The sequence below is a fragment of the Gobius niger genome (genome assembly GCF_951799975.1).
Source record: "Gobius niger genome assembly, chromosome: 20".
Taxonomy (NCBI): domain Eukaryota; kingdom Metazoa; phylum Chordata; class Actinopteri; order Gobiiformes; family Gobiidae; genus Gobius; species Gobius niger.
In genome coordinates, this window is record NC_136871.1 from 7005477 (window position 1) to 7027149 (window position 21673).

At 41.5% G+C, this 21673-nt stretch overlaps 1 long non-coding RNA gene across 1 annotated transcript in view; it reads left to right on the forward strand.

Moving 5' to 3' along the window:
• The first annotated feature begins 6715 nt into the window (after nucleotides 1-6715).
• LOC306980134 overlaps nucleotides 6716-21673 on the forward strand; it is a 452652-nt gene continuing 437694 nt past the window's right edge. The window contains exon 1 of the long non-coding RNA XR_013793997.1: nucleotides 6716-6773. This is a non-coding gene — a long non-coding RNA (uncharacterized lncRNA). The remainder of the gene's footprint in view (nucleotides 6774-21673) is intronic.

The window sequence follows — 21673 nt, forward strand, 5'->3', positions numbered from 1 at the left end:
TGTCAGTTTTGTTTGCAGCGGACCATATAACGGAGCAATATTCCAGATGTGATAACACAAAAGACTGAACTACTAGTTTTTTAATAGCTGGAGTTATGTAATACGAGCACCTTCTGGCCACAGCTATAGCTTTACCCATTTTACCAATCACATGATCCACATGAGGCGACCATGATAGATGGTGATCCACTGTGACTCCCAGAAGTTTAATCTGTAGCACTTGTTCCAACATGGAGCTCTCAGTTCTCAGTATTAACTGAGTATTACTATTTAGTTTGTGTTTACTCCCAATAAGCATACATCTAGTTTTGGAGACGTTCAGAATCATGTTGTTGTTTTTGACCCATTGAAGAATGGCTCCCAACTCCTTTTCCAGTACCTTTGATATTTCATTTACATTAGGACTGGAATAATACATAGTAGAGTCGTCAGCGTACATAACAACTGACGACTTATCCAATACATACGGTAAATCATTTGTGTAAACTGAGAAAAGGAGGGGGCCCAGGCAACTGCCCTGGGGCAGGCCACAGTGGATCCCAGAGCTTTTGGATAGAGAACCGTTATAGAAGACTTGCTGGCATCGGCCAGTTAAATAATCTTTTATGAGGAACAATGATCTTGTTGATAATCCATAACCCCGCAACTTGGCAATTAAAAGATTGTGATTAATTAGGTCAAAAGCCGCACTAAAATCTAAGAATATGGCTCCGACTAAACTGCCAGTGTCTAGTTCCTGGTACCAGTTATCAGTCATATGGACCAGAGCTGTGGCTGTGGAATGACAGGGCTTATAGGCGTGCTGGAATTTTGTGAGCAAACTATAATCAACAAAATATCTTTGGATCTGTTCACATATTATGGTCTCCAATATCTTTCCTAGAACAGGTAGTATACTTATGGGCCTGCTATTTGGGCCATTAAATGAATCTTTTTTGTTTTTTGGAATAGGAATTATCTTAGACTTTTTCCATTGTGTGGGAAAAACTCCGGACACCAGGCATCTGTTAAATATGTGACACAGAGGACGCGACACAAACCTAGCAGCTAGTTTCAAAAGTTTACCATCCATGTTATCCAGACCAGCAGACACATGATCAGGTAAAGCATTAAGCAAACTTTCCACTTTTTCGAGACTGACAGTTGTTAGGTCAAAAGAACACTGCTTATCTTTCATGATTACATTTTTTACAATGAGCGAAGAGGACACTGACTCCCTACTGCTCATGCCGCTTTTAAGTCTTTTAATTTTATCATTGTAATAATCATTGAAGTAATTAGCAATGTCTTCTGATTTAGAAATATATCCACTGTCATATTCTATAAATGCTGGACTGGAATTTAAATTTCTTCTTGAAAGAGAATTAAATGTTTTCCAAATTAATTTACTATTATTACCAGCTTCCCTAAATAGATGTTTTGAAAGTTTTCACTAAGCTCTATATATGAGTGTTTAAAGCAGCACAAAACGCACCTTTCTGCTTGATTTGACCACATTTGACAGCCGATTTGAGTCGCTCTTGGAACAAACTTTTTCCCGAGTTTTATTAAATCTTCCCCCAAATTTCCTTGATGTTGCGCGAATGCCCCCGGACGCCTTGTTTACCCCCGACAGATGCAGTTGGTCTAATTCAGAAAATGTAAAGTGCTATTTCCATCTGTAGCTTTCTGGAAGGCTGAGCGTGCATATTTGTCAGCGTGAAAATGAAGGACTCTGTGGAGAGGAAGAGAGAGTGTGCGAGGCCTGTGCGCCGTACCATATTTGATCAAGCGTTCCATAATCATTAGGTGGCCCTCTCTCCTCTTCCCTCTCGCCTCTCCGGGTTGTTTATCTGTACGTGCTCCTGTGGACAGCTGTAAATAAATGAAGAAAGAGTAACTCCGCTGGGAACAGGCAGGGACATCCACTTTGGGACTTGCTTACGGTCCGTGTCACAAACTGGTCTGAATCCTGCGGGGGGTTTTTTTTTTGTCTTCACAGAAATATCACACTGCTTTGTGACTCTGTAAAACCAGACACGTTATTACAAATGTGAATGGATTTGATAAACAACTTGCCTGAAAACCCTTTTCCTAACTACATCTGTTTCGGTTTATAGCACTTCATTACTTATATGTGGTGCGTGAGTGAATGATTGGTTGTGGCTGTGTACCTTAGCACCACTGAGGGAGGGGAGTTAACAATGAATAATGATCCATTGCTGTGCTTTGTGAAGCTCGTCAAGCTTGGAAATCACATACAAGTCACAATACAAATATGAAGTAATGGGAAGAAAAGAAAAAAAAACATAAAATAAAAAAAATGTTGACTATTTGCACAGGATTAGGATTACCTGGAGATGTTAGTAATTTGAGCTTTGCATCGGCATCAAGTCTGCAGGATTTCGCTTTGACCAGAAAACAGCTGTTTACTTTCTCCTTTAATCCGTTCGCTTCTGAAACAGCCTCCACCGTAAAAAATCCTTCCCTCAGAGCCGCCATGTTGATCTGTCTACCATTGCCATGACAACGGAGCCATTGATACAGACGGCATTGCTGGAGTCCCTCATATATGGTCATGTTTGATAACAGTTAAAGGAACAGGCCACCGTTTTTTCCATACTGAGATATGTTCTTACCTGAGCTTAGACGAGTTGAAAAAACCTTCAAAATATTATTAAGTCCAAGACTGGAAAGTTTGGAATCTGTGGGAGCGACTATAAGGGCTCAGGCTCTGCCCGAGTGCGGCTTCTCTCATTCAGAGAAAACCAGCCCTTAAGTTTTGTAGCGAGTGCGCATGTGCGGCCCGTTCTTCTGCATTTCCGCACCAGGCGTCTCGTAGGAGGGAAAATACCATATTTGGGTGAAAGCATCATCACGGGGACCCTTCGCAGCACACGTGGATGTAAAATCTGTCAATATTTATGAATGAATACCTGCGGGAAAGACGGCCTTTCTACGCGGCGCAGCAGCTACTCCCGGGTTGCCCCCACCTCGCAGACAAAACATCATAAAATAAACATCATGCGGGTGAGTTTTGTCATTTTTATATCTGACATGAAAACTAAGATGTAAAGGGAGGAAAATAGATAAAAATCTCCACTTCGACCACTGCGTGAAAAATCAATACTTTCACCTGCCGTGTCTCGCCTTAACCAGAAATTATTCTTTTCATAGCAGCATAATAGCCACATTTGTATTATTATTTATTGCTTAAAATGCACTAGAATGCAGGAAAACGCATCTAAAAATCTCACGGGGGAGATGCTAAATTGAAAACAATATAGGTGAAGTTATATATCTGACCTAGACTGAGTGCGGCCCAGATGTTTGTATAATTTTCTGTATGTGGCCCCCACTCCTGGCGTATCGTATCAAATCGTGAGGTACCCAGAGGTTCCCACACCTATTGAGGACCTCGTAGTAAGAACTGGGGGAAATTTTACTTTCCAAATTACCGACATAGCAGATTCCCACGGGCATAAAAACCCAGAGGACGTCAGTAACATTTACTTTTCACCTGAGGCCCTTCGGTGATTCTAATGACGTGCGAATAGGGCTAAAGAACCATGTTGTATTATCTTATTTATATCAGTAATATCCACTCCGGTCTCAAAGTGCATATTTTAGCAATCCATTCATCATGCCACAACTACAACTTACAACGTATTCCCTCCGCAGTCCTAGAGTTCCCACTGATTAATCTTTCGCCCTCTTTTCACAGCTCGTATTGCAGCAGCACCCAGCTACTTAATTAATTTGAGGAATGATTGCGCAGAAAAAAAAAATAGAAAAAAAAGTTGCTATAATAAATGTTGTTTCCTTGGCGGTGGCGCTAAAGTATTACGTAGAGACATCCATCCTTGACAAAACACACTGTACGTCATCTCGTGTGTGGGAGCAACATGCCAAATTATGCACACTGGTTATCGGTCTAGTCTGACATAGCTCTCATTTAAATGTTGGCACATTCATATTAAATTCATAAAGGCATGTATAATAATTGGTAATAAAACTGTCGGAAAAAATCAGAAAATGAAAATTACATGGTGAGTGACATTGAATCTCCGCTAGGACTACAGAGACAATTGTGCCACATCAAAAAGCCCCAGATTTCTATTCAATGCAAGTGGGCGGAGCTGACCATTTCCTTCCATCGCCCACTTTACCGCTAAGCTTTGCATACTCCTCCTAAGCCTCATTGTCTGCAATTAATGACTTTCCTGCATACTGAGAAACATGCAAATAGAGATTTCTGCTTTGGAGACTGCAATTAGCGAGGAAGCTAAGGGATATGAAACCCTAATTACAGGCTATCATTATTGCCATGGCTACTGCAACAGTCGACTTAGCCGGAGTGGGGAGAGTACAAGGCAACGTGCATCCAGCCTATAATACAAAAACAGTGGGACATAAAAGAGGAAAGAAGCTATTCAAAAAACAAACACAGCTTTTGTGAATTTTTAAATGGAAAGTACAAGCATGAACTTGTATGGTGCTTGGTAAAAGCTTGCAGTACAATGAGGAACACTCTTGCGGTTGTTTAAATAAGAAAAACAATCCACACGAATTATGTGCCTCACCGATTCTCTTTACACATCCATGACTTATTACTGTGCAGCGAAGCAAGAGAAAAATACAAAAAAATACAGACATCCACCATCTTGTAAAGAATCAAAAACTGATGCAATCTAGGACCAATTCCATCAGGTGAAAGAGGAAAGCAATTTAGGGAATTAAAACGCAGAGAGAAATCTACTAAAGAGGATTCTGACTGCAAAACAAATAGTTCTGTATTTTTAAGTCAAATTTGAAGGTCATCTGGTTTAATAGCATTCAATTCCATCCTTTATCCCTTTAGATTAAGCTTAAAATGTTTGCAAATAATGTCTTTACAATTAATATTAATGCAACAGCCTTATATTGTAATTTTTTCCTCTTTGTTTAGATTTATGATGGGTGGCGTGGTAGCACAGCGGTTAGCGCTCATGCTTCACAGAAGGGTTCGATTCCCACCTGGACGGGGCCTTTCTGTGTGGAGTTTGCATGTTCTCCCTGTGTCTGCGTAGGTTTCGTCCGGGTACTCCGGTTTCCCCTACCACTAAAAATATGTACAATAGACCAGGTTTGTGAATCCAATCACTGTCAAATAATGATGGGGGATATAAACACTTGTTAATGTACTTGTTAGTTGTATGCCCTCCACCTTGACATTATGAATCATCCCGTTTTAAATCTTGAAAAACCTATTGGCCGTCGCATATTCCCTGAAAGGGCCCCATGAGCCAAACTCGCCCCTCCTCACCTACTTCTCAGAGCTACAGAGAGAGACCGCGCAAAATCACGTGATGCAAGTAAACAGACGCAGCTCCGACAAAATATGGAGAAGTTTATGCTTCTGGCAATAAAAACGAAAGAACACAATGAGAAAGAGGTTGGAGAAGAGCGAGACAGCAGCGAGTATAATACTGTAGTTATATGTCCATCTAGCTGTCTTTGGGGTGCCTTCTTTTCGCTGCATTAAATACTACATTTTTCTTTATAAAAATTTGTGTTCAAAATGACCAAACAACATCATAAAATATGCTAAATTGTTCTACTTTCTACAGAGCACAAAGGCCCCCTGCTGACATTCTTGGTTAGGGCCCCCGGGTACACTTGCTACATCACTGATGAGGGGAGCACTTGCTTATGGCCATCTTCACCAGATGCTACTACCTGTATCGGGGTAGACTGACGGGAGAGAGGCTGCCCGCGAGATTCATAACATGCCGATGATGGTGGCTGAAGAACATTGACTAAGATCTCTTTAGAAGTCGAGAAGCATGAGCCACTGACCCACCGTCAACTCAAGTCTGATGACATTTTAACAAACATATAAAGATAATACACACAGATTCTTGGTAAAAAAGAAACGTTTTTGATGATTAAGGCTAAATATTATTGTGCTGTACATTAAAAAAACTTGCACACAAGACGATGAGACTGAAGAAATGTGTTCTATTGGAAACCCAGTCGTCTATTCACATTCACACAGATCAAGGATTCAAAGCATTTCGCACTTTTACCTCAGAAGCGAGGTCACGCCTCTCCACGAAACAAACAAACCCGTGACATGCCACGACTGAATCTGTGTTCTATCACCTATAGTCCGGAAAGTCTGTGCAAAACAAAATGTGCTATTGTCATGGAAATCTGAAGCTATTGCTCTCTCTCTGCCCCCAAACAGACACACGAGTCTACAAGTGATGAGAGATTTACAGGGAAACACTGCAGCAGGCATACGCATTTCACTTTAAACACAAAGCTACTTTTGTCAGCTTTAGTTGTGGAAAATCGACTTTGATTTTTGGCGGCGGGGAGAACAGTCAAGTTTATTGTGTGCGCCGTCATCTCCAAAGAGCTTACAGTGGTCAGATCTGCTGTTTGATGGAGGATGAAACATAGAGTTGAGAAAGAATCAATGCTCTCTTTCTGAATAGCATTGTTTCTGCCTCGTCCCGTATCTTCCTCATGATGTGATGTCCATCGAATGGGATATATTGAACAACAGATCTCATTTAGCATAATAGATGACTGTTTATTTTATTATTTCATGCAGTTTTGTACACAGATGTAAACAGTAGTTCTCAGATTCAGTATTATAATCATCAATCAGCATAACAAAATTGTTTAGAACAGGGGTGTCAAACATACGGCCCGCGAGATGATTTAATCCGGCCCCTGCCCTGTAGAGCATAAAGTCCAGAGTATGTCAAAAAAAAAAGTAAGTCTCTAGCCCATTCCTGTGCGGAGTTATGAATTTTTAAAGAATAACCAGAATGCTCATTCTAGCCACTAGGGGGCATTAAATAAATAAAAAAGGCTCGAGTTCCACACGTGTCCAGCAGAGGGCACTGACATAATAAGAGCTCAGGATATGAACAACACATTATATAGCCATGTGGTAAATGGACAGTCTGCCCCAGGGCGGCTGTGGCTTCAATAAAAGTTTACAGCCACCAAGTGAATGAATAATGACTACTGCACTTTGAGGAACTTGTGACACAGGCTTGTAAAGTGCAATACAAGTGTAAGCCGTTGTCATTGATGAAGCTACAGTCAAGTTGGGGCTTTGATCAAATCACAGTTTATTATTATTCATTTATTGGAAACATTTTCTCTATTATATGTGGCCCGCGACCCGCCATGGGAGCTGAATTTCGGCCCGCGACCCAAAATGAGTTTGACACCCCTGGTTTAGAATGTTCAGTCAATGATAATAATAATAATACATCCATCCATCTTCTTCCACTTGTCCGTTGCTGGGTCGTGGGGCAGCTGTTTGGAGCTGCCCAAATCACATTGCACCAGCCCCCTATGGCTCCTCCTGCAGGTGGTGGGTCCACTGGAGGACGGCCTCGCGATTAAACAGGCCTGTTGGTCTCTCATAAGGGGCTTCTGAACCGATCTTTGTCTGACCCGTCACCTAGGACCTGTTTACTATGGGAGACCCTACCAGGGGCACGAAGCCCCCGACAACAGAGCCCCCAGGATCATTCGGGCGCTCAAACCCCTCCACCACGTTAAGGTGGCGGTTCCAGGAGGGGAAATAATAATACATTTTATTTATATTGCACTTTACATTTCGACAAAACCTCAAAGTGCTACAACAGGTGAATAAAATCAGATGAACACACTGGTATGGGAGGAGGCAGATTTTATAGTGGGTTCTGTAATGGATGGGCAGCCAATGAAGGGACAGGGGTGATGTGGTCAGGTCTCGTCAGGATCCTGGCTGCACAATTCTGGGTGTGCTGGAGCTTGAGGAGGCTCTTACCAGGGATCCCAATGAGGAGGGAATTGCAGTAATCCAGCCTGGAGGAGACAAAGGCATGTACCAATTTCTCAGCGTCTGACTGTGAGAGGGAGGAGCGGAGCTTGGCAACGTTTCGTAGGTGATGGAAGGACACTTTGCAGAGGTGGCGGATATGGTTCTCAAATGAAAGATGAGGATCAAATCTGACCCCTAGGTTTGTAATGGAGGAGGAAAGAGGAATGTTATGGCTCGAGACATGAATATTGGATATGGTGGATGACTGGATCTGGTGCCGGGTGCCAATCAGGATGGCTTCAGTTTTGCTGCTATTCAACTGGAGGAAGTTGTTAGTCATCCATGCCTTTATCTCCTCCAGGCAGACGTCAACATGGCACAAAATAGCTCATACTGTAGACTTACACCAAATTGTATTGATCCAAAAGGGAAATTCCATTAGCCTTTCACGGTGGTTCGCAAAGATAAGTTAAAAGTCATGTCTTAGGAGAGGAGAGCCGCTCACAAGCAAGACTACGCTGCCGTGTGCTGGGCCCCGGGCAGCACAGAACAGACTGAACAGGCTGGTCAGGAGGGCCAGCTCCGTCCTGGGCCGCCCCCTGGACTCTGTAGAGGAGGCGAGGGACAGGAGAGTAGTAGCCAAGCTCACATCCATCATGGACAACACCTCCCACCCACTGCACTGGGTCCTTCGTCATCCCCACTGCTGTCAGACTGTACAACACTACAGTAAAGTAACTCGTGTACAATGACTCCTGTGCAAAACTAGGTGCTATAATCTCTGCATCAGCGTCGCTTAATAAACCACCTGCACTATCACTGTAAACTTTGAACTGCCAATGCTGACATTTTGATATTTGTACATTAATTTCCCTTTTTTATTATTTATATGTGTGTGTGCGTATATATACAGTTGTGCCGATAACTTTACACACCCTGGTGGATTTTTTGGCCATTTCTCAAACACTTTTTTCACTCATGGTCAGTGATGTTGTGAAGCCATTTATTGCAAAAAAATGTGTGAACTCATTTCAAATCACCATAACAAAGTAAAATACCAGAATGACCCTGTTGAAAAGTTTACATACCCCAGTTTCTAATACTGTGTATTTCCCCCTTTGGCATCAGTGACAGCTTGGAGTTTTTTGTGGTAGTTGTGGAGAAGGTTCAGTATATAATCTAATGGTAAAGCGACGCATTCTTCTTGGCAAAAAGCCTCGTTCCTGTAAACTCCTGGGTGGTCCTACAGTGGTTCAATGATATTGAGGTCAGGAGACTGAGTTGGCCACTAACGGGACCTTCCCTTTATTCTGCTGGAGTCAGTGGCATCAGTGAACCCATTCCATATTACACGGTAGGTATGGTGCACTTTTTTGTTGTCAACAAAGCCTATGATGAAAGGCCTATGATGAAAAGTGCACCATTCCTACTGTGAAATATGGAAGTGTCGTCTAGTTTGCACCCCCTGAGTGTTTTTGAGAGCTGATGTAACAAGTGAATTTCTCCATGGTGAGATCAATAAAGTCCAGTCTTATCTTGTCTCTTTTAAACAACTGCTTCAAATAAATAGGATGTCAAAGATGTATCTCCCATTAAACAGATATGAATCACTGTATTCTGGCCAAACAAACAAAGAACAGGTCTACCAGAGTCTGGCACCCTCCCAGTCCCGAGCATGTATTCTGCTGTAGTGCAGTTGTACACCGCCACTTAGTCCCAGTCACATTCAATGTCATCCACCAGTGGAAAGCCCTGTGGGTATGACTGATTTGTAAATGCCGCAGTTCGCCCCTTTTTGTGCGGCTTACAATAAACCTTTGAAAATGGTGAAAAAATAATAAGAGCTATTCTCTTTCATGCCACTCGGAGCACCTGGGGAAGTGTAGCGCACGGATGATAAGAAGAATATTGAAAAACGAGCTTGATGGAATTCAATATTCACTCTACAATCCGCACAAGAACTCGACACAGGGAAAATATTTATCCTGTCTTACTCACTGGTGACAGAAGTGACCGAAGAATCGATGCAATTCTGTTTGACAAATGCACATTGTGACGTGTCCACATGCACTAACGTTCCAACGTTCGGGGTCACCCAGGCCAGTTCTATAGTTTCTCTAATCAACAGTGTTCAGATGTAAGAGCATAATTGCACGAAGGTTTTTTAATCATCAATTAGTCTTTAACATGATTAGCCAACACAAAGTACCATTAGAACACTGGAGTCATGTATATTCCATTAAGAATCTCCAGTTTCCAGCTAGAATAGTCATTCACCACATTAAAGCTGTACTAAGTAACTTGTAATAAATCCTTTTCATCGTCAATGTGTTAATGGGATGATTGGGAAGTCTTTCACTTCCCCCTGGTGTCTCTGGTCAGAAAACCACAATTGCAACTTTTGCTGCCTCCGGGTCGGAGGCCCCAATGCACACTAATGGAATCACAAAGAAGAAGCTAACAGGCTAATGGGCAAAGCTAACAGTGCCACTTAAACAGTATTTACAGCCAAGTTTGAGTGAAAAAAATGATCTCCATTGTGTAATTGGATGTACAATATCCCTCTCTCCCTTTGTCTTTGTCAGCGTAGTATTTACTCACGGACAATGAGTCAACAACAGCAACTTGCTACGACACCTGCAGTGGCGCTTATGGCCTCTAGGGGCACGAGTAACTTAATACTGCTTTATCAACGTCTGTATTTATTTAATGTTATCCTCATTGAAAAAAAATGGCTTCTTTAAAAAATAAGGATATTTTGATTTTTCATTAACTGCACAAGATCGGTCATAATAGGTTGTGTTCACATTCTAGAACAACGTCAGGGCAGGGACCAATACAACTCTATGGGAGAAAGGCAGTTTTTGAAAGAAATCTCCAAAAAGAATTTGACAAAACTCAGGGGCAGTTTGCGTCACAGAGGGCTGATTATCTATAGTGCCAAAACACCAAGGGCCGAACGTCACCGATGCCTAAATTAAAGCACCATTTACAAAAAAACAATATTGAGAGTTTTTTTCTGCATTTTTCGAGTATTTCAACAGGTGTTTGATCTCTGATTTGTGTAGGTTCTCTGCTGGAGGGCCGGATCTGGCCCACGAGCCTGACGTTGCCCACCCCTGTTGTACCTCATCAGTATTTGGTAAGGATTGGACTCACAAACCTGCCGTAGAAAACCCTGTCTATACTGGTCAACCTCACACTCATTTTCTTTTTTGAGATTGTCCCAATAATGACAGAGATATTAGAGTTGCCATAGTGGTTTTCAGCGGCCCACCTCATCAGGTTTAAACTATGGGCTCTTCACAATGTTGCGGAGTCAGGTGAACGCGATCCATTGCACACAGTTTTACATGAATACAAATAGTCACATCAAACTCCAACGAGCCTCTCTATATTTGGCGCATGTCTCTTTTGGGAATACACTGTCCCTTCCACGTTGGCTGTTGTGGTCTTCTATCTACCTCTAGCACCCCTCTCGTCTCCGCTGCCAGGCACGGGCTTCATTCTCCGGGGTACCATTCCCCCCTTGAAGCCAAAGCGCCAACTCCACAGTCAGAGCCAAAGGATTCTGGGTTGTTGAAAGCACCTTTTTCGTCACAGCTACCTTCAAAAGACCAGGAAGCTATCCAATCCAGAACACAGGGGCACAAGATCAAAGGCCCTGGGGAGCTCTAGCTAATTAGGAGGTGGGACTTTTTGTTCATAGCAAATACTGTCCGCTCCTTTCAGGTTAGAATGGTGCATAAGGTTAAGAAAAAGGTGGGAGTAAAGACAAGTAACCATGCACTGTTATTCCCTTAGGTCTGTTTCAATCTACAGCTCCTCTCCTTCTTAGTTAAAACTCTTAATTTCAGAGCCAGGGTTTCCCTCGCCAAGGATATCTTAGCCTAACTAAACTGTGTAAGAGTTTGTTTGGAAAGTTCTCTCTTCTAGCATCATTGACATTTTGCATTAACACAATTTCCATCTTCAAGTAAGGTGCACAACATTGGATATATAGAGGCTAAATATGTGTTTCTGATAATGTGGAAAGCGGCGTGATAGAAGGATTGCCGCTGAGCTGTGCGGTGTAAATGATTTGTGTGTGCCCGAGTGAATAGCGTGTTTCGGTTGTTTGCTAATGGGATGCGTCAATGCAAAGTCACATCACAGTAGTTTGCTTATTAGTCAATCCCCCACAATGCAGCTCTGACCTCCGCCGATGTCTCGTGACTCATTTCCATCTGATTTAGGCCCATAACACTCCCGCTGACAACGACGACTTCGATATCCTGTGTCTGCATTGTTTTCCTAGCTTGTTTTTTGTGTTGTTTTCCTGCTGTAAGGAGTGCCTCCAAATAATAACTGTTCTTTTAAAGGAACAGGCCACCATTTTTCCATACTGAGATATGTTCTTGCCTGAGCTTAGACGAGTTGATGTGCACCTGTCAGGTCTTTGTGCGTGCCCTCAGTCATGCAAAACGAGATGTTGTTAGCATTTGGCCTCTCCCAATGTATTCCTATAGCTCCAAACGGCGTGAAGTTAGAAGCGACCGCGTTCTTCCACGGGCACGCACACAGACCAGACATTTACGCATCAACTCGTCTAATCTCAGGTAAGAACATATCTCAGTATGGAAAAATGGTGGCCTGTTCCTTTAATCCGAAGCGCGTGTATCATATTTCATCCAAAAACTTACGCACATTTTGACATGTTGCTGAGGATGTTTTTATTAATTAAACTTTTGCAAACAAAATTGTTTATTTTTATATTCATTTTTTACTTTTGTCATAAAATGTCACGTCCAATACTATGTGAACGCTTTTCACAAAGTACTCACCACTGGGGATGGGACGATAAGGAAATTTGGGCTCACAATTATCTTGGACAAATAATTGCGATTAACGATATTATCACGCTATTTGCCTATGGTTTAAAAATCACTGAAACTGCAGAAATGCTGGGGATTGGGCAATAATTAAATATTCTTGCAAACTAAAACATTCAGGAGCGCAGCTTGGATATCCTTCAAAAAAATCTAACTTTGGTGCTCTTCAGTGCAGGGATCAGCATTTGACTTTAAAAAGATACAAAACCGAGGCACTAAAAGAAAAAGTGTTGGTAAAAGGCCTTTATTGCAGCATGGCCATGGTCTTTGAGTGCCTCAGTTTTATATCTTTTTAATACTAGAGCAGTACTAAGTAACGTGTTTACCTTAATAAATCCTTTCCGTAGTCCCTGTGGGGGTAGTACAAGTGTTTATGGGATGATTGGAGGGTCTGTCATCTCCCCCTGGTGTCTCTGGCCAGAAAACCATGTTTGCAACTTAACTGCCACCGGTCCGGAGAAAGCAATACACACTAATGAAATCACGAAGAAGAAGCTAACATGCTAACGGGCAAAGCTAACTGTGTGCTAACGTCACTTTAAACAGTATTTACAGCCAAGTTTGAGTGAAAAAAAATATTTCCATTGTATAATTGGATGCACAGTAACCCTCTCTCCCTTCGCCTTTCCTGTCAGCATAGTATTTACTTTCCAAGACAATTAATAAGTTAAAAAATCGTAACTTGCTACAACACCTGCAGTTGCGCTTATGGCCTCTAGGGGGAAGAGTTACTTAGTGCTGCTTTAAATATTCTTCTTCATTGTCTGCTGTTAATGTCATATTGAGTGAGACATGAAGTAAGTATTTAAAGGCACACTGTGTAACATTTTGGACTACACTGTTGTCATCAATACAAAACATGCAGCTAATGAGCAGCTCCACACAGAAAATGCCCACTCCCGGTTAAATTCTAGGCTCACTACTGCCACCTCAGGTCAAACGCGTAACTGCACCTTCTATATTGAGCTGGTGCATGACGGCAAATCGGACCCGTAACAACTTTTTGACAGTGCAGGATTTTAGAGGCAGTTGTGGTGAACAGGTCTGGGCTCATTCTACACATTAGGACAGGAAAATACTTAATTTTACCATTTTTAAACTCCATATAGTCCCTTTAAGTTGCCGGCACTGGTTGTGTGATGGATTTAGCGATTATCTTCTAGCACAATAATCACGATAATGAAAAAATGTGCGATCGATTAATTGCCGCATCGTGATTAACGACATTATTGTTTATCGTCCCATATACTCCCATATACTCCAAGAAAACGCAAAGCTTAAGTGCAATTACAATTAAACAAACCAGTGTGACCAATTCAAATCCAATTTGAGTGAGAAGGCAGAAAAGAAAATTTCATTAAAAGATTTATCTGTGGCTGTCATTTAGATTTAGTATTTAACTTTTATTTGACACTATACAATTGAGCAAAGATCAGGTGTTGGGTTAGTCCTGAGCCGCTGTGACTCTTATGCTCTTGGGGAAGGTTGCGTTATAACCCTTGGGGAACTTGGATGAAATCTGAGACTGTATGTTCACACTGAATAAAAACACTCCATCTCCTCCTGATCTTGCTGCTGTTTCAAACGCAGCTCAGCTCCTCCACATGACCAGCATTGTCTGGTAAAAAAAACACAAGTAGATTTCATGTTTGCTTGAGTAAGTTGACGTTATAAAGATGTGATTCAACAATTCTCTTGGAAGTTTTTTTTTTTTAATACAACTTAAAATCAGTATCGACTCTATAGTTGCCTAGGGGAAATTTCTCTTGCAGCTGCCAACAACTATATACAGTACATAGAAAATATACTCAAAACATTGAGAATCACATGTCCCAGAACAAAGCTATTACAGTTCATGTTTGTGGCTCGAGGAGTGAATTAATTTTTAAATCTGCTGGTTTTACGTCAGTATGAAGGTCATTAGTAATTCTGTATAAGGCAAACATGTTACAGAGCAATTAAAAATGCACTATAAGAATGTTCTCTCACATTTAGACATGTTGTTGAGGTTAGCCTCAAAATAAAACTTTTAATTTTATGCCTTTGTCATAAAACGTCACATGCAACACAGTGTAAAACCCACTGTCACCAATTGAAATCCAGTTTGAGTGAGAAGGTAGAAAATACAATTAGAATTTCATTCAACATTTACTCTTGAGTATTATTTATATTTAGTTTTTTTTTAAATTATAGATATAGAATAATTAGTTGATTAAAGCTGATTGCAAAAAAAACTTGATACTGTTGAGGCGACTGTAGCTAAAGTCAAACTCTAGGACGGAGGGGTCTCTCTTGAATATAATCTTTGTCATTGAAAATGATGCTTTGAAAGACCATCTTTGAGAGCAGCAGGAGGTAATGGGAGTATGTCAGTCACAGAGCCAATGGTCCTCTCATGTGAATGTTACAACTGTGTATAATACATCAACTGATGAATATTCAGAAACCCCATACAGTGACTTAATGAATAAGATTAGAACAAAAGAAGTAGCCCAATGTCGCTGTCTGCAGAGCAATGATAGAGGCAGCTTGGAAACATAAACTTTCAGGACTGTTTCAGTCGTGTTCCACAAAAGGAAGGGCATTGTTTTATAACTTGAAGTAGAGTCGCTGCTCCTCCAGGCAAGACGCAGACAAGTCGACTTAAGCATTTGTTTTAGTTGCCCCCTGACTGCACCCTTTGGATTGAATCCATACATATCACATCAAGAAGTGAATGGAATTTCATTTATTTTAGCAATAGCTTTATTTTGCCTCACAGAGACAAAGAGCTTAACTCAAACCGTTATGTGACATTCTGCGAAGGCTGCAAAGCTTTCTCTGCCGGCCTTAACTGTTTTACAATAACCCAAGAGTATTTTATTATAGGTTCTATTATTAATGAATATAGCTCAAAGCATTGTTTACTCTACATATCTAATGTTATATTGTCATCTTATCAGATTTTGTTTTGCCCTTCGTTGCCGAGAGTGAAGAGGTCACTCAGATTCACTTCTGCAGACTCTGCTCCAAATAAAACAACAGGCAAATACAACAATGATCCAGCCAATCAGAAGCCTGGGTTTAGGGGTCACATGTCCCCAGCGCCCACCAGCTGGCCCAGGGTGATGTTAACACATCTCATTGGACAAACCACTGTCAATCAATCACAGCAAGAGCCAAAGAGCAGTGTTTGAAAGGACGCGGGTCGCTAAAGAAAATGATAAAACTTTTGTTTCATCCTTTTATCCTATGGCTGAACTTTGGTTGTAATCTAGCAAATGAGATTCATTGTGGATGTGTTTGCCAACCCTATCGCTATTGTTTAAACCGGAATGCACCGAGCCTGGATCATTGCATTATCCAAAGCTGGGGCTGGTCTGGACTTCACAAAGCGAGAGCATCACCTGAGGCTCCACCACTCGACTACCGGCCGGTGTCTGGAATAAGCAGCTTTGAAAACTGAAGGACTTCATTCGAGGACACAGCGCTGGAACCTGGTCTAAGGAAGTTCTAACAGTACAGACAGAATGAATGAAGTTTGCAGGAGTCAGTGATGGTTTATGATATCAGTGCTGTATTGTCCTGCTGTGACCAGTGGTCATTTTAATGTGTTGTTTAATATACTGTAAGTCTATGGTAGTTGCCCGTGTGCTGTAGGTTACTGTGAAACACTGGCTGGTTCGACTGTGTGGGCAGCATAATAGTGCATTTTAAAGTTGGTGCTATTTGCGCTCTACACGTCTCCAGGGAAAGGCCGCCTGGGCATCTTTTAGGTATCACTGTATGAGTATATGAAGGCCTCTGCGCCCTAGGCACAGCCTGCCGCTAGAACATACAGAGACCGGATTTAAATAAGAAGTAAAGAAGTGAATAAATAAAATGTCAACCTGTACAAATCTTCGTTTTAGTATCAGCAACTCCAGTATGTCTCAGCCTGGCATGACCAGATTTCTCTCTGTATTCAGTAAATGCCCGGGAGCGATATCTCATAACTTTCACACAGCAACAAATAAAAGCAAACCTAAACAATTAAATAACTAAATCACCTTGTCTACTTTGTGTCACACATTCCAGCACCAAGAATGAGTCACTCCAATGAAACCAAACCATAGCACGGTTCCTGTTTGTTTGAACTGTTAACAGCTCTGTTGGTGACCAGACAGATTAAACACTGTGCAGGATAGAAAAAGAGCTTGTGTCTGGTAATACAGGCTCCCAATGTCATGCCATTTTCTGGAAAAAATTGCAAGCATTTCAATTGCTACAACGCTGTCTAAACATGAGCCAGTCAAAGCGGCACCTCACTGCCACTACCCCTCATGTTAACCAGAACCCTCCGACTGGCCCAGCAAAAATATGACAGCCTAAACATACACAAAACTCCGGCCAAATCACCACTACTGCACATTTAAGAAGTCACCTTCAACTCTCGCCCGCATCTACCGCTTGCTGACTGACAGTTGCTTGTAATTTCCCCTAGCGGACGCCCTGGCCTGCAACTCGCCTGAGGTCCGTTTGTCAGCGCAGATTGACTTTCGTGCCCCATGAGGTGCGGGTAGCTGCACCTGACATGTTGGCTTCGCGCGCCGGTCTCGCCTTGTTAACGCTGATACTGACAAGAAGAGACTGGACTGAAAACTGACACGTAGAAAGGCAAATCCACGGCAAATATTTGATGAAGTGATTTCTGTGGGAGGGAGCGCAACAGCCCAGCCTGTGGTCCCACGATTCTATACGTACAAAGCCGAAGCATAAAGAGTATATAAAGCCTAACTGCATTGCCATGTTGGAAGAAAAGCTTTATTTTGTCATCATACAGCAGAATTGTGTAGATTGGATCGCGGGTTAGTCCTGAGCGGCTGCAACTCTTGTCATGTTCTTGGGAAAGTTTGCGTTCTAACCCTTGGGCAACTACCCTTTGGAGTCTCATGTACTTTATGTTCTTACCGAATAAAAGCACTGCAACTCTTCTTGCTCTTGCTGCCGTTTCAGCTCAGCCTGCTCCTCGACATGACCAGCTTCGTCTTGTCTGGCAAAAGAAACACAAGAAGATTTCATTTTAGCTTTCAGCAAGTTGACATTACAAAGATGAAATCCAACAATTCTCTTCAAGTTTCTTTTCTGTTGTTGTTCTTTTTCAAATCAGCATTGACTCTGTAGTTCCTGGGGGGAAATGTCTCTTGGACTCGAGTGCTGCAGCTGCCAGCAGCAATATATACATAAATATACTCAAAACATTAAGAAACACATGTCCCAGTACAAAGCTTTCACAGTTCATGTTTGTTCAGGAGGGTTATGGCTCGAGGAATTAATGCATTTTTAAATCTGTTGGTTTGAAATCAGTATTTCTGTATGTAACAGAGCAATCATAAATGCACTGTAAGAATGGTATCTCACGTGTATTGCTGTTTTTGTTTTGTTTTTACCTGTGCATTTATTATCATTATTTTTTCTACATGAAGTAGAAGGCAAGACGCTACAGGCTTTAAAGGGACTATACGGAGTTTAAAAATGTTAAAGGTAAGTATTTTCCTCCCCCTTCATTTTCCAACAATGTCCTAATGTGTAGAATGAGCCCAGACATATTCACCACAACTGCCTCTAAAATCCTGCACTGTCACTCAAAAAGGTGGTTAATACAGTCACGTGTCTGACCTGAGGTGGCAGTAGTGAGTATAAAAATGACCAACTTGCATCCAGCCCCTTTAAGGCGAGATGCTCCAGGTGAATAAGGAAAAAAATAATAATAAGTTTGAAACTTCTGCTGTAGATTATTGATATAAATATGAGGAAAAAATGTATTGGAGTTTTCTGTCATTTTGTGTTTTCATAAAAAAGTAATATTTTATGCATCGAAATTGCCGATATTCTTAGTGACGAAATCTAAATGATGTAAATCATGTAAATGATAGACACAGATTCAAATGTATGGTTTTATTGTTTTTATTAGTTACAAAGATCTTTTTCTGAGGGGATTTTGAACATCTTTGATCTTGATCTTGTTTTGTATTTTGTGTTCAAAATTAAAATAAAATAATTAATTAAATTAAATGATATGATCAGAATCAGAATAGTTTTATTGCAATTGCTTGAGAACAGGTTCACAAACTAGGATTTTTTTTCTCAGTCGGTGCAGACATGCACCATAAAACATATAACACAGAAAAAAAATAAGCTATACACTTTAAACTATAAGGGGGCATTTAGGGGCATACACAATGGGCGGCACGGTAGTACAGCAGTTAGTGCTCGTGCTTCACAGCTAGAAGGTCCAGGTTCGATTCCCACCTGGACGGGGCCTTTCTGTGTGGAGTTTGCATGTTCTCCCTGTGTCAGCGTAGGTTTCCTCCGGGTACTCCGGTTTCCTCTACCACTAAAAACATGTACAATAGACCAGGATGTGTGAGAGTGTGTTTGAGAGTGCGCATGGGGGACGACGGATGAAAATTAGCCTAAGGCTACAATCCGGTGTGGCTTGTTCACTAACTTGCACTGTCCCTGCCAAATAAACCATAACTAACTAAACAAGGATATAATAAAATAATAAAAAGGTAAGCTTAGTTTATTTACTTTATTAGTTTATTTCAACAGGGACAATGTGCACACATTAATTAAAGATGCTTTGCAACAGACTTAGCTTGAGCTAGTTTCCATCTGCAGTCCCTGAGCAGGTGTTACAAAATGTACAATATACAAATACAAATATTCATTCATTCAACCATTCACCCGTTACAGCCATCAGTCCACATAGAATCATGCTAAAATTACTACAATAAAACATCACTAAAGGTCATATTTACATTTACAGTGCTGACACGACTGCTTTTCCAACAGCACTTTCCTTGTATTGCGAGAGAAATCCTTCAGGTCTGAGGAAAGTTTCAGGACGTCTGTGCAAAGGCAGAGCTACGTTTAGGCCACACTTGCGACTCATGGACCTGGAGCTCCAAGTCAACTGTTCAGAACAGACCTCGACACATTTTTTCAGTGGTGGAAGCGCAGTTTTATTTAAAACTGCGCTTCCACCACTGAAATTTTATTGCACATTGGCGCACACAATTAAATGATCAAAGTTAAACCTGCTGTATTTTCCAAGGATCAGACAGTGATGGGATCTCAGTGGATTTTTGTCTAGCACTTTAATAGCTTGATTATATAGAGATTTTAGAGTATATATAGACTCACATTTACCCTTACAAATGTGTTGTTGTGTTGCAAAACACTTCACCCACCTCGCCTGTAGGAGGCGTGTGAGTAAGTGACTGGTGGAGTTCAGAGACATCACAGACTAGTCAAGTGTATAGAGTGGAAGAGAATAATGAAATGGGAAATGACTGTACTGAAAAGACGCTCTAAAAGACTCTAGACGTGATGCATTATTTACAATGTAGTTTCAATGTTTGCGGTAAGTACAAATGTTAAAAAATAGTAACATCTCTTTATCCATGACGCAGCATAATACACACAGCTCCATGGAGCCCGCAGCCATGCATAATGTATCACCAACACAATAAAGCGTCTTCTAATGTCACGATAAGATGAAACTGAGAGATGACTTCCCGCTGGGGATTTGGACGCCATGTTTGTGACTCATGCATTAAGTATAAACATTCTAAAACACTCTGAAAAGGGAAAAAAAACTTCTGAAATCTGTAATATTCTGTGTGCCAGACAAGACAGCTACTCCTATCTGCTGTAGACTGAGATAGAAGGTGTCCGTGAAGGGAGGCTGGCAAGTCCGAGACATAACAATGTTTAAGGAGGAACAAAAAAAGATTAGGCTTTATCACTCCCTGTGGTAAAGCTGCACAAACACAGTGCCTCTGGCAGAAAGAGCGGGCCCTAGAAAATGTAAGAGAAAGGCATTAGTAGCACACGGCGGGTGGCTTCACTGAGGACATGCGGAAAGCGGCGCAGTGGCACAGCGGTTAGCCGTCGTGGCCTTGTTGTGTGGAGTTTGAATGTCCTCCACGTGCCGGTGTAGGTTTCCTCTGGGTGCTCTGCTTTCCCCTACCCCTAAAAAACAAGGCCAGGATAAATAAGAGCGTGTGAGTAAACAAGCCCATATCTGCAATAGATACAGACGGCATCTCTGGAGTCGCCCATATATGGTCATGTTTGAAAACCGTTAAGGCAGTACTAAGTAACTCTTGCCCCTAGAGGCCATAAGCGCAACTGCAGGTGTCGTAGCAAGTTATGATTTTTTTTAACTTATTAATTGTCTTTGGAGAGTAAATACTATGCTGACAGGAAAGGCGAAGGGAGAGAGGGATATTGTACATCCAATTATACAATGGAAATATTTTTTTTCACTCAAACTTGGCTGTAAATACTGTTTAAAGTGACATTAGCCCGCAGGTAGCTTTGCCTGTTAGCTTCTTCTTCGTGATTCTATTAGTGTGTATAGGTGGCTCCGGTCCGGTGGCAGTCGAGTTGCAAACATGGTTTTCTGGCCAGAGACACCAGGGGGAGAAAGACCCTCCAATCATCCCATAAACACTTGTACTACCCCCACAGGGACTACGGAAAGGATTTATTAAGGTAAACACGTTACTTAGTACGGCTTTAAGGGGGAAAACAATTTGGAGAAAAATCTAAACTTTCTTTAATTATTCAAAAAACTACTTTAACAAACGCTGAACTATGATATGGTTTTCTACTAAATAAAGATACAAAGACATGGAGAAGAGCAAAGTGGTTTAACAGCCCATGAATACATAAATAACGGAGAATGCTAACATGATGCTACATGCTAGCATCGGGCTAATGCTAACGTTAGCTAGCGCTAGCTACAACTGCCCTTTTTTCGCTTCTACTGAACAATCTGCTGTGAGAAAATATCCATATGGACCGGATTTACACTTGACTTTATATATATGTGATAAATAAGTTCATGTTCCACCAGAAAATGGCTAAAAAGAGTTCTATTTTTCCCCTCGGCGAAGCCACGCCCCCTTGTATGACGAGATGCCGTCTGTACCTATCCGGCGTGGCATGTTTACATACATGAGTTTTATGTGTGTTCCTT